This window comes from Halictus rubicundus, unplaced genomic scaffold (assembly GCF_050948215.1).
Source record: "Halictus rubicundus isolate RS-2024b unplaced genomic scaffold, iyHalRubi1_principal scaffold0027, whole genome shotgun sequence".
NCBI lineage: Eukaryota > Metazoa > Arthropoda > Insecta > Hymenoptera > Halictidae > Halictus > Halictus rubicundus.
In genome coordinates this window covers 817,865-829,037 of record NW_027488568.1, presented here as the reverse complement: position 1 = coordinate 829,037, position 11,173 = coordinate 817,865, and positions in this window count along the sequence as shown.

Below are 11,173 nucleotides of genomic sequence, written 5' to 3'. Positions count from 1 at the left end.
ACGTTCTGTGGAACAGAAATATCCAAACTGCTTTAACCAAGACGAATGCGCTGAACATAAGAAAGACATTGTATATTTTACATTAACAGTAAAAATTCATAAGGATACAGTGTGGCTCGGCAAGAAATGTAGATGTATAAAAAATTCCGCGAAAACATTTTCCAAATTATCGCATTTCAGACATGTTTAAATTTTTTCATTTTTATCGATAATCCTGTTGGTATTTCAATATATTTTTTAAGTGTGTCTATAATAAATTCATTAAAATCAGTTATTAATCATATTTTCGGAATTTCATGCATAGAGATTTGCGTATACGTCGTGTATATGAAATTCTGGAAACTAGGTTGTAACCGTTTTTATCTCCTTCTGTACGTTTCTGCCGTTTCTTACCACGCTCACGCTGTCACCTCCACACTATGAAGGCACGTGAGGGAAATCGTAACAACGTTGAGCTTCTGATAGATATATAGGGACGGTTACAACCCTAGTAAAACAAGGTTCGTGCCTCCAGGCACTGGAAGACGGAGAGGTTCAAACTGACTTGAATTATTCGGAGACGATATTGGAGGTAGAAGTAAGATATATTCTGGTATGCTTGATATATATAGATACAAAAGTCGGAATCCTTATGTGTACAGTGTCCGTAGTACGACGGTTGCGGGATCAATGTTGCTCGGAATTCGCGCTCAGTTGATCGCGACTACGTCGAAAGGTGCCTTCGCATAGGCAGTAGCCCGGGCCCTAACTTGGCTCCACGTCTGGGTCCCCTACGGATGCTTTGCTCGCGTCACCGTACCGCGAATTTCCCGACCGAACGTGAGCCGTCGTAGCACACGAGCACTCGTTGCTGACGCAGGAAGTGCCCGAATGACGACACGTACAAGGCGTCGGTCAGACACCCGACCCTGAGGATCGTCTCCGTCGTCACTAGTCAGTGGGTTCGGAGACTATCCGGTATCGGTGGAAAGACGTTAACCGTACTTACTCTGATGACCGTATCGCGAATCTCCCGAACGAATGTGAGCCGTCGTAGCACACGAGCACTCGTTGCTGACGCAGGAAGTGCCCGAATGACGACACGTACAAGGCGTCGGTCAGACACCCGACCTTGAGGATCGTCTCCGTCGTCACTAGTCAGTGGGTTCGGAGACTATCCGGTATCGGTGGAAAGACGTTAACCGTACTTACTCTGATACCGTATCGTGGATTTCCCGAACGAACGTGAGAATCGACTTCCTTCGCGGAGAATACGACTCGAGACCGATGCAGTTTCCCTCGTCTCGCTGGAGTTATTCTTCGATTAACCGCTACGGCCGATGATTGCCGTTCGTAGGACTTTATAGACTCGTGTCGTGCGGTTTGCACGACACTTCCTCAGTTTGAGGATATCACGAGACGAAGGAACGCAGTCGGTTTGACTGTATCGCCCCTGAGTCGGTTTGACTCGCTCGCTGCGTACCGAACAGCCCGAAATTCCCTGACGCGATCAAGCTCGCGCCCAGACGTAGAGTGCCTTCGTTTCGTCGCGCATCGACCTCATTCGATCCGTATCGCGTGGGGATCGATGCGCGCGCACGCTAATTAGTGGGGGATCCTGCGATCCTTCATTAAGAGAAGGATGACAGGACGACCAGGGCCGTCGTGGTGGGGTCCGCGTCGCTCATGCGACCCGCCGCCCGATCGATATGTAATCGATACGGTTACAAGGTTAATAAACATTTTGTAAATGATTCTTTTATAGAAGCAATTAAGAAATATATACAGCTGCATTGTAATATTTGGAATACATTTGTAGTTGCTTTGGCTCCAGGAATATGGTGATTGTAGTAGTTTTGTTTTGTATGTTTTATTATCATGCAAAGAGTTTGTATTATATTCTTAACGATTTTTTTGCTTGATTTATTCTTTTTTTCACGATTCGGAGTACACTCAATGTTCTTTTACTTAATAAAATGTGTAAATATATAACTTCGTATATTTTATTGTGGTGTATACGTTTGTACACGTATGCTGATGTTGGTAAACATTTAATGTACTCTGGGATGGATAAGACCTTCTTTCACGCCTTCACGTGGCCCATCCGGTTAATTTTATTACTTTGACCACTGCATGTACTACATCACTGCATTGGGAAGTAATAGAAGAACTAAGATGAAAGAGTGGCATGCTATTACAATTGCATTATACGTATAATGGAATATCTGGTTTTAATAGTAACGTGGCTTGATTTTTAAAGCCCAATAACTAGTAGAATTTATTACATATGTAAAAGTATGTTTTTATGTCTAATTGTAATGTATTCTTTCTAGGAGATCATCTGCGCATATACATATATAACGTACATGTATGTATATGTAGGGAGCATCAAGAAGCACAAATTCATCCACATGCGGAGGAATTCGTATTAAAAACATTATTATGTATTTTTGCTAGTATTTAAATATATCATTATTAATGTTACTTTTTTGGTAAATATTCCGCGTAATTATGTATATTTATTTACACTTTATTCCTACACACTTCCTTAACTTCCTTTTCATTCTATTTGTGGCGTGTTTGGACTCATTTTTACCAGAAAAATATTTACAATTTATTGTTCATATTTTCATAACATGACAATAAATTATTACAAAAATTAGATTTTTATTAGTAAGCAATGCTTATGAGCTTGCATTGTTGTGTCCGGTAGCTGCTTGCCTGACTGACAATGAGCCACTGAAATTCTCAAGACCACGATCGGAAGACGAAAGGCAACATTGTAACACATTGCCTATTAATAATGAACAACCAGAACTCAACTGTCTTATTATTAAAAATATCGTAATGAAAATATTATGAGCCGATTGGAGATGTTTTTCTGATAAAAACGAATCTAAATTCGCTATAAATCGGAGAATAACGAAGACTAAATTAATATTGAAAACTCTTATGGAAAACGGTTTCGGTAACGAATCTTGCCTACGCGGCAGCGCCGTCCCACGGAAGGGGGTGGGGGGTCTATCCCCTCCGCCGACTCGTAACGTCGTCTGAGCTGCCTGCTCGACTATTCGACGCGTTCCACCGATTAGCGCAATCGATTCCCGGTTCGGCGAAGCGCACATTTTGCTACAACTTTTAAACTAAAAGAAAATATCAATGCGAAATTAGGACTAATTCTTTTTAAAAATCGGGTTTAATGGTGTATACAGAAATAAGTTCTATATTTTTTAAGTAAGTTTTTTTTGTCCATTTTTAAGATATAGCCAGATAAGATGATGAAAAGTGCTCCCAAACCAAATTTATTTTTAGTCGCACCATGCTCAACAAAAAATTATTAAAAAAATTCATCAATATTCTACCTAATATCATACACGACTAAGATTTTTTTCATATTTTTTGGTTGCAAAATCGATTTTTAAACAAATCCGAAAGCATAAAATTGACGACTTTATATCGAACTTTTCAGTTGACCACGTTTATGTTATTATGTTATTTGTGTCTCATCGTGATTATTAATATGAATTTTTTTCGAAAAATCGATTTTGCAAACCAAAAATTATGAAAAAAATCTCAGTCGTGTATGATATTAGATAGAATATTCATGAATTTTTTCGTAATTTTTTGTTGAGCATGGTGCGACTAAAAATTAATTTGGTTTGGAGGCACTTTTGACCATCTTATCCGGCTTTATCTTAAAAATCAACAAAAAAAATTATTTCAGAAATATAGAACATATTTCAGTATACGACATCAAACCCGATTTAAAAAAAATGTCTAGTCCAAATATCGCATTGATATCTTTTTTATTTTAAAATTTGTAGCAAAATGTGCGTCTCGCCTAACCGGGAATCGATTGCGGTTCAGGCGCTCGATATTTTGGTAATGTGACGACGATACGTCTGAGTGGGGCCAAGCCGGTGAAAGGGTTTGCCCCCACCCCCGCCGCATGGGACGGCGCGCCGCGCCGCGGCGTCCCATGATTCTGGCATCACGACTGGACGAGTCTGATCGAGCTCGATGAATGCAGTTGTGTTCGCACGTGTCGTACAACATATTGCGTTCGTCGTTTATTTTCTCACTACAAACGTGAAAGAAAATAACACAACTACATTCTGAGTCACATAGATTGACATCTCGCAAAAAACGATCAACTACATAATTATTGATTAATTAATTCTTAACTCTTTCGAATTTCACAATTAATATTAATTGATATTTTACATGATTCTTTGAAGCTAAAATTTATGTTGTTTAAATGAAATATACATGAAAATATATAGTAAATTTCAATTTAATTTCTTTTTCAAATTCAGTTACAAAATATATTCAAAATGGATGCGCATCAATAGTGTTAAAAAATTATAGAAATGCGAATAATAATTATACGTATGGAGAAATGTATAAATAAAATGTATAAAATAAATGTATGAAAATTGTATTTCTATAATTTGAAAATGTGGTATCTATATTTATTTAATGTTATATTTGTAATAATTAATATTATATTTTTTATGACATCAAATAAAAAAATATAATTTGAACATATAGTCATCACGTACATAACTCGTCAATCATTTGTATTTGACCAGATTTGATCATTCTTGTGGATCTAGTTCCAGCATTTATCCTTCGTCAGCGTAGAGGGCGTAAGAAAACCAGTTGTTTACATATGAGACACGAAGCCCCATATGGTGATTGGTCTACTCCTATACCTCGTCTGTGCTTCTACGTACCCAGTAACTATGCTTTAACCTTGAATTAGGATTTGTATCGCGAGACGAATGTATTGTGTCTGTTCGACGCGTCGATCGCGACTCCTCGGTTTGAGGCGCGTACACGTTGAGAGCAGGAAGGACGGTTTTTGCCTTGCCCTGCTAAGTCAGTTTGACTTCTCGAACGCGTACCGGTTTTCGTCGAACAGACACAATTTACTATTAGGTGTTTCCCGGACCGCTTCCAGACGTAGAGTGCCGGATCTACGGCTCGCATCGACCTCCTTCGATCGTTATCGAGTGGGGATCGATGCGTGCGCAACTCGAACGGTATCGCGATATCTCGCGGTCCTTCTCTACGTTCGGACTCGCGAGCACCGTAATAGAATGTTGTGGTGGGGTCGGTATCGCTGTCGGATACACGCGATACATCGATATGTAACCGACACGGTTACAAGGTTCGAATAAAAAAAGTATCTTTATTCGAGGAGTATCGGATAAATAATTTTATTCTACGAGAATTTATCCGACGAATAAAGATAATTTTTTTTTATTCGAAGCGGATTTATTCGAACTTCGAATAATTTTTTCATCTTTTATCTGTATCTTTTATTCGAAGGCTTCGAATAAATCTTCGAATAACTTTTGCCGAGCGCCGAGCATCAAAGACTCAGCGAGGACAGACGACATACAATGTAAGCGGATGGAGAATCGCGCACGAATGAAAGTTTAAACTTTTAGATTTTTCTATATATCCTCATAAAATTGTGACGAGCGAATGGAGGGGATTTTCCTGATGAAAATGAGGTCAAATTCGAGTGTAATCGAACAAGTTTCACTGATACGTAATGTTACGATAAAAATTACAATCTCGTTAAAGACAGTCCAAATGATGTCCTGTTTGGGCTCATTTTGATCGGGATAAGCTCTACAACTCATTCGTATTAACAATATTGTTCTGATTAAAAACATAAAAGCATAAATTGCCAATAATGCTCGATTCTCCATCTGCTTACATTGTAGGCTGTTGGTCGGTCTTTAAAAAAAAAAATCTTTATTCGTCGAATAAAGTCATTACGTGTGGAATAGAGATAACATAATTATTTTTATTTGACGCGTAACAAATTATTTTTTTATCTTTTATTCGCTGTTTGAAATGACCATTTCAATAAAAATTTGCTCATCCTTGCTCCTACAATTATATTATTTTATATATATTAATTCATCCACGTGATTCTCTCTCAAAACTCTATATTATTCGGAATAGTACGTTAAATAAACGCTACTCTGGTTTTCAACATATTTCTGTTCCCACAGATCGATCCTTGGAACAATTATCTATAAAAAAAGTGTAAGGAAATAATGCTTGTTCATGAAACATTTTTAAATTACAAATTAAGGTATCTCATATGAAAGAAGTAGAAATTGATTTTCCTAAAATTATGCTTTAATAATTTCTTACGTAAAATATTTTTACGAATTTTTTGTCCTTGATGTTAGTTTTACTTTCAATATTTTAAACCTTAAAAAGCAACACTAAAAAAAAATATCTGTTTAATTCGAATACATTCGTCGGATATGGTTCCGTGATGATTCAACTTCTCACCGACGAGAATTTCCTTAATGGTCTTCTGCACCGACGAGATACCGTCGTTGGCGTCGTTGGCATTCTGTTTCTTACTCCAGCCAAAATCTATCCTAGAGGGCGGTAGAAAACACCGTATTTTTCGAGCGACACATTCTCCCGTAAGGCTGGCAGCACCAACGAGATATATATATATATATATATATATATATATATATATATATACTTTTTTTTATTGATAAAGCTTTAGGCCTAATATGGCCCATGACCTGGTTTGTATAAGGAACATAATAAATTCATCTTGTACTTAAACCTATATGCCTATATACTATATATATATACATATCTATAAATCTATATATATCTATATCTATCTATATCTATCTATATCTATATATTTCCTCTCTGTATATATGTAAGTCTATGTATATCTCTTATTTCCTATACAGTATTTGTTTACAGTTTTCTCGGGTTGGTACTTAGCTATGTGGTTTCTATCACATTTTCTTTACGAGGTCACTTCTACTTGTCTTATTGTCTATATACCTTAAGTTTACGCTCTTACATTTACTCAGTCTTTATATTCTTATATCTGGTATCTGGATACTAGATTAACCTATTTGATTTGGTTCTTGTATTGCACATATATTGCCTTATATCTATTCTTATTTGTAATGGTAATTATCGGACTTATCTTACTATTCTTATACTATTTAATACTGATTAATTGAGCAGTATGAGGAGTGCTTGTAGATTTAGGGTGTTATAAGAATATGTTATTTGCAGCGCAGAAGGTATTGATGGGGTTTAAGACCGTAACGTTGAGGTTCTTTAGGAAAGTGTCTATTTTAAACAGGGGTTTCCAGTTATTTTTCAGTAATTTGGAGACCATTAGATTTCTGTTCTTACGACGATGAGGACAGTACCATATTAGATGGTCTACGTCTTGGGTGGGGTGCGAACACTCACAAGTGGCATGCTGTATTATTTTGAGTTTGGCCAGGGATTCATGTGTGTTAACATGATTGGTCCTCATTCTTCCGAATCTTACTATCAGTTCTCTGGGAATGTCAAGATCTCTATACCAGGGTTTCTTATGCGGATTGAAGAATTGTTGAAAATATTTAACTCCTTTGCTATGAAACCTATCCCTGAGGAGGGATTGGAACTCGTTCCACATTTCGTTTTTGAAAAACTCTTTGTAATCTGTGTAAGGGGTTTTGTGTTGTAAGGACGGTGCTTTTTTTGTGGCTTCTTTTGCAAGATTATCTGCTACTTCGTTCCCATGTATTCCACTATGGGCTGGGATCCATATATATGAAACGTGTTTGTGGTTGTTAAATTTGGTTGTTAGATTGTATGTTTTTTGTTTGATAACAATGATATGATAGTTGGTTCTAGTATTTGGGGAGGCGTTATTTAGTGAGGTAAGGGCACTGAGAGAGTCGGAGCAGATTAGCAGAGGTTTGTCAGAGTTGTTAAAGAGATCTAGGGCTATTGATATAGCTGCACATTCAGCTGTGTATACTGAAGCTGTGGGGTTAATATGGATAGGGAGTGAGAACTTTCCTTCAAGGCAGACGATACCTGCACCTGTTGAGAGTCCGCCTTAAACTTTAGAGCCGTCAGTGAAAATACAAAGATGGTTTGGATAGTGGGTTTTAATGTGGTCTATAAATTCTGTGTTTGGAAATGGGGATCCTTGTAATTGAAATCCTGTTTTGAGGTCGCTGGAAATTTGGAAATTCATGGCATTGTAAGATGCGGCTATGCAGGGGAAGATATCGTCTTTATGGCAAGTATGGGAGATCTTTTGAATATTGCTGATGCAGTGCATGAGAACATTGGAGGCTTTATGGAGTAAACTGCCAGGGTTCGAGGAGGTTATTTGATCAAATTCTTTTATGTACCTGTTGGAAATGTGGTTTACGTTGGAAGTAATCTTGATGAGATGGGTTTTGCCTAAAAAGGATGCTCTGTTTTCGAAATATGGTATCCCTGCTTCTGCCAAAACTACATTAGTAGGAGCGGATGTTCTGAGTCCGAGGGCCAGTTTGAGGGCACGCACTTGAATGGACTCGAGTTTGGTTATGAGAGATTGTTGGCTTGGAAAGTATATGTGGGAGGCATAATCCAGTCTGGATCTGATCAGGGCTTTATATAGTACAATTCATGTGTCTGGGTGGGCTCCCCACCAGACGCCTCTAAGGAATTTAATTATGTTCATGGTGCGTAAGCAGCGGTTGTGGAGAGAAAGTATGTGAGCTTTGAAGTTTAGTCTGTTGTCAAAGTGAATTCCCAGAAATTTTGCAGAGTCTAGATCCGTCTTTTCTGTAGTGCCTAATCGAAATTGGGTGCGTCCGGCTGGTAGTCTTCCGTTGTTAAAGGCCACTATATTGGTCTTTTCTGATGAAAGATCGAGGCCTATTGCAGAGAGATTGGTTCGTACCTTTTCAAAAGACTTTTCAATGGTTGTTTTGGCTTCTTCCAGGCTTGAGCTTCTTGTGTATATGGCTATGTCGTCTGCGTACTGGGAGATGTGCACTTTCTTGGGAATATCTTGGAAGATGTTGGCGACGTAAAGATTGTAGAGAAGTGGGCTGAGGACTCCTCCTTGTGGCAGGCCCTTATAGATTACCCTCATGCCATGGAAGCTAGGGGGCCAAGCGAAGCGGCAGTATGACCAGTTGGCTATAAAGTGTAAGATGTTGCGTGAGATTCCCATCTTGGCTAGAGTATTCAGCAGAATGTGGCATTGGACGTTATCAAAGGCAGCGCTGACATCGAGAAAAGCTGCAGTTGTAAGTTGGTAAGAGCGAAGCCTGACCGTATGTAGGTTGCTAGGTTGAGGATGTTGTCGGTAGATGAGCGGCCCTTTCTGAAGCCTGTCTGAGTTGGGGGTATGAGGTCTACGATCTCACACCACCACAGTAATCTGTTGTTTATTAATCTTTCCATGATTTTACTCATGCAAGACGTGAGTGAGATTGGTCTAAAGTTTTGATTGTCCGGTTTTTTAATGAATAGTACCTGGGTTTTGTTCCAGTCTTCTGGTGTGCGATGATTTGTGAATAATTCGTTGTAAATGTCAAGTAGATCAAGTCTAGCTTTGGTTGATAATTTTTGTATCATCCTATAATCTACTTCATCGAGTCCAGGGGATGATTTGGGGTTGGATCGGTCTATGGCATTGTTGAATTCGGTGAAGTCGAACGGGGAGTCTAGGAATGGGTTTGGAGTAACTTTTACGTTTATGATTAGATTTATTGGAACCCAAGGAGGGGAGAGTTTGTCTGAGGCTTTGTTAATATTTTCCTTGAGTAGCTCAGAGTTTGTACTTTCTTTGTTCTTCGTGGATGTCCACTTACTTTTTAAGTACCCTGATGTGGTTCCAGATGTAGGTGAGTGAAGTTTTGTGGGAGAGGTTGGCAGCAAATTGTCGGAAGTTTCCCTTTTTTTCTTTTTTATAAGTTTTTTGGTCAGAGCTACTTGTTTTTTGTAAAAGAACCAGTTGTTGGTGGTTGACTGATGCTGCTGTTACGAGCCAGGGCTGCGAGCAACGCGAGAGGCCGGCGAGGGGTTGTTACCCCAGGAATATGGTTTCAATTTGTTAGTTAGGTACGCGGACACACCCAATGCGAGATCGGGGAGCCGCTAGGATAGTTGACGTCGAGGACGCACCTGATGCGAAATCAGGGAACCTCTGGGAGGTTGGAGTCAAACGCAGACGCACCCGATGCGGAACCGGGGAGCTACTAGGAGGATGAAACTTCGTGAACGCACCCAATGCGTTATCGGGGAGTCACTAGGAGAGACACGCGGCGAACCCGATTTAAAAGGAAGGTGGATAACACGCAGACGCACTTGATGCGAGACCAGAGAGCTGCTAGGATACGGAAGAACCCAATACGGAATCAGGGATCCGCTAGGATGGTATAGTTTTCGTGGACACACCCAATGCGAAATCGAGGAGCCACTAGGTTGGAGAAATCTTCGTTGAATTGAATCTAAGATTAGTAAGCCTCGTAACTTATATATAATTTAATTGATACAATCCGAGCGGTAAGATTGTATCATGTGGGAACGTTCAATTATTAGATTAGGATATCAGGCAATAATTAAAGGTTGTAGATTACGCGAGTTTAACAAACAAGACAAATATATTCTGATTTCAGATAATTACAAATGTTGTTGTTTGTGTCGGGACTGGATGTAGTAAGTGTACAATTAGAGAAATTGTTACCTAATGTTGCACGGTGTTGACGCACTGGCAATGCGGGGTTAGATAGCGATTGTTGAATGCCAAATAGAATATATACCGAACTAACGGAATCTATAAGGTTACGAATTGATTCGAAAGGGACTTTAACCCAATCTCACTAGACTTGACGCGACGTGACTGCACGAGTACTGAACCGCGTCTGAATCTCGACTGAACCGCTTCTCGACTAACCGAAGAGGATGAAAATGCATGGGTTTATATACCCTAAAAATGAGAGGGGAATGTATCTGCTTTATTTTACGGTCGCATACTCGTATTTGTCGTTTCTAGTGAGTTTAAGGTTTGCAGCTGGATCTTTTGTTTATAGGGGTAAAACGAAGGGTTAGCCAGGATGTTTCCTATCAAAGACTATCTTGACAAAACATTCCAGAAGGGGATGTTTTGAAGATTTCCATATTAGGAAATCGTACGGTGCTGTTACTGAATCATGCTTCGTGCCAGCTGCGTCCAGCCGGAGTACAATCATTAAACAAGGGGCCTGTTGGGACGCTTTTCGTTCTCAGAAAAGAGATTAGAACTTCTAATCGAAATCAACGTGGAGAAACGTCTCCATACGTAACACTGCCATGTTTTAAAGCGTGCTTTTCTAATTCTGACGGATCTGTCACACTC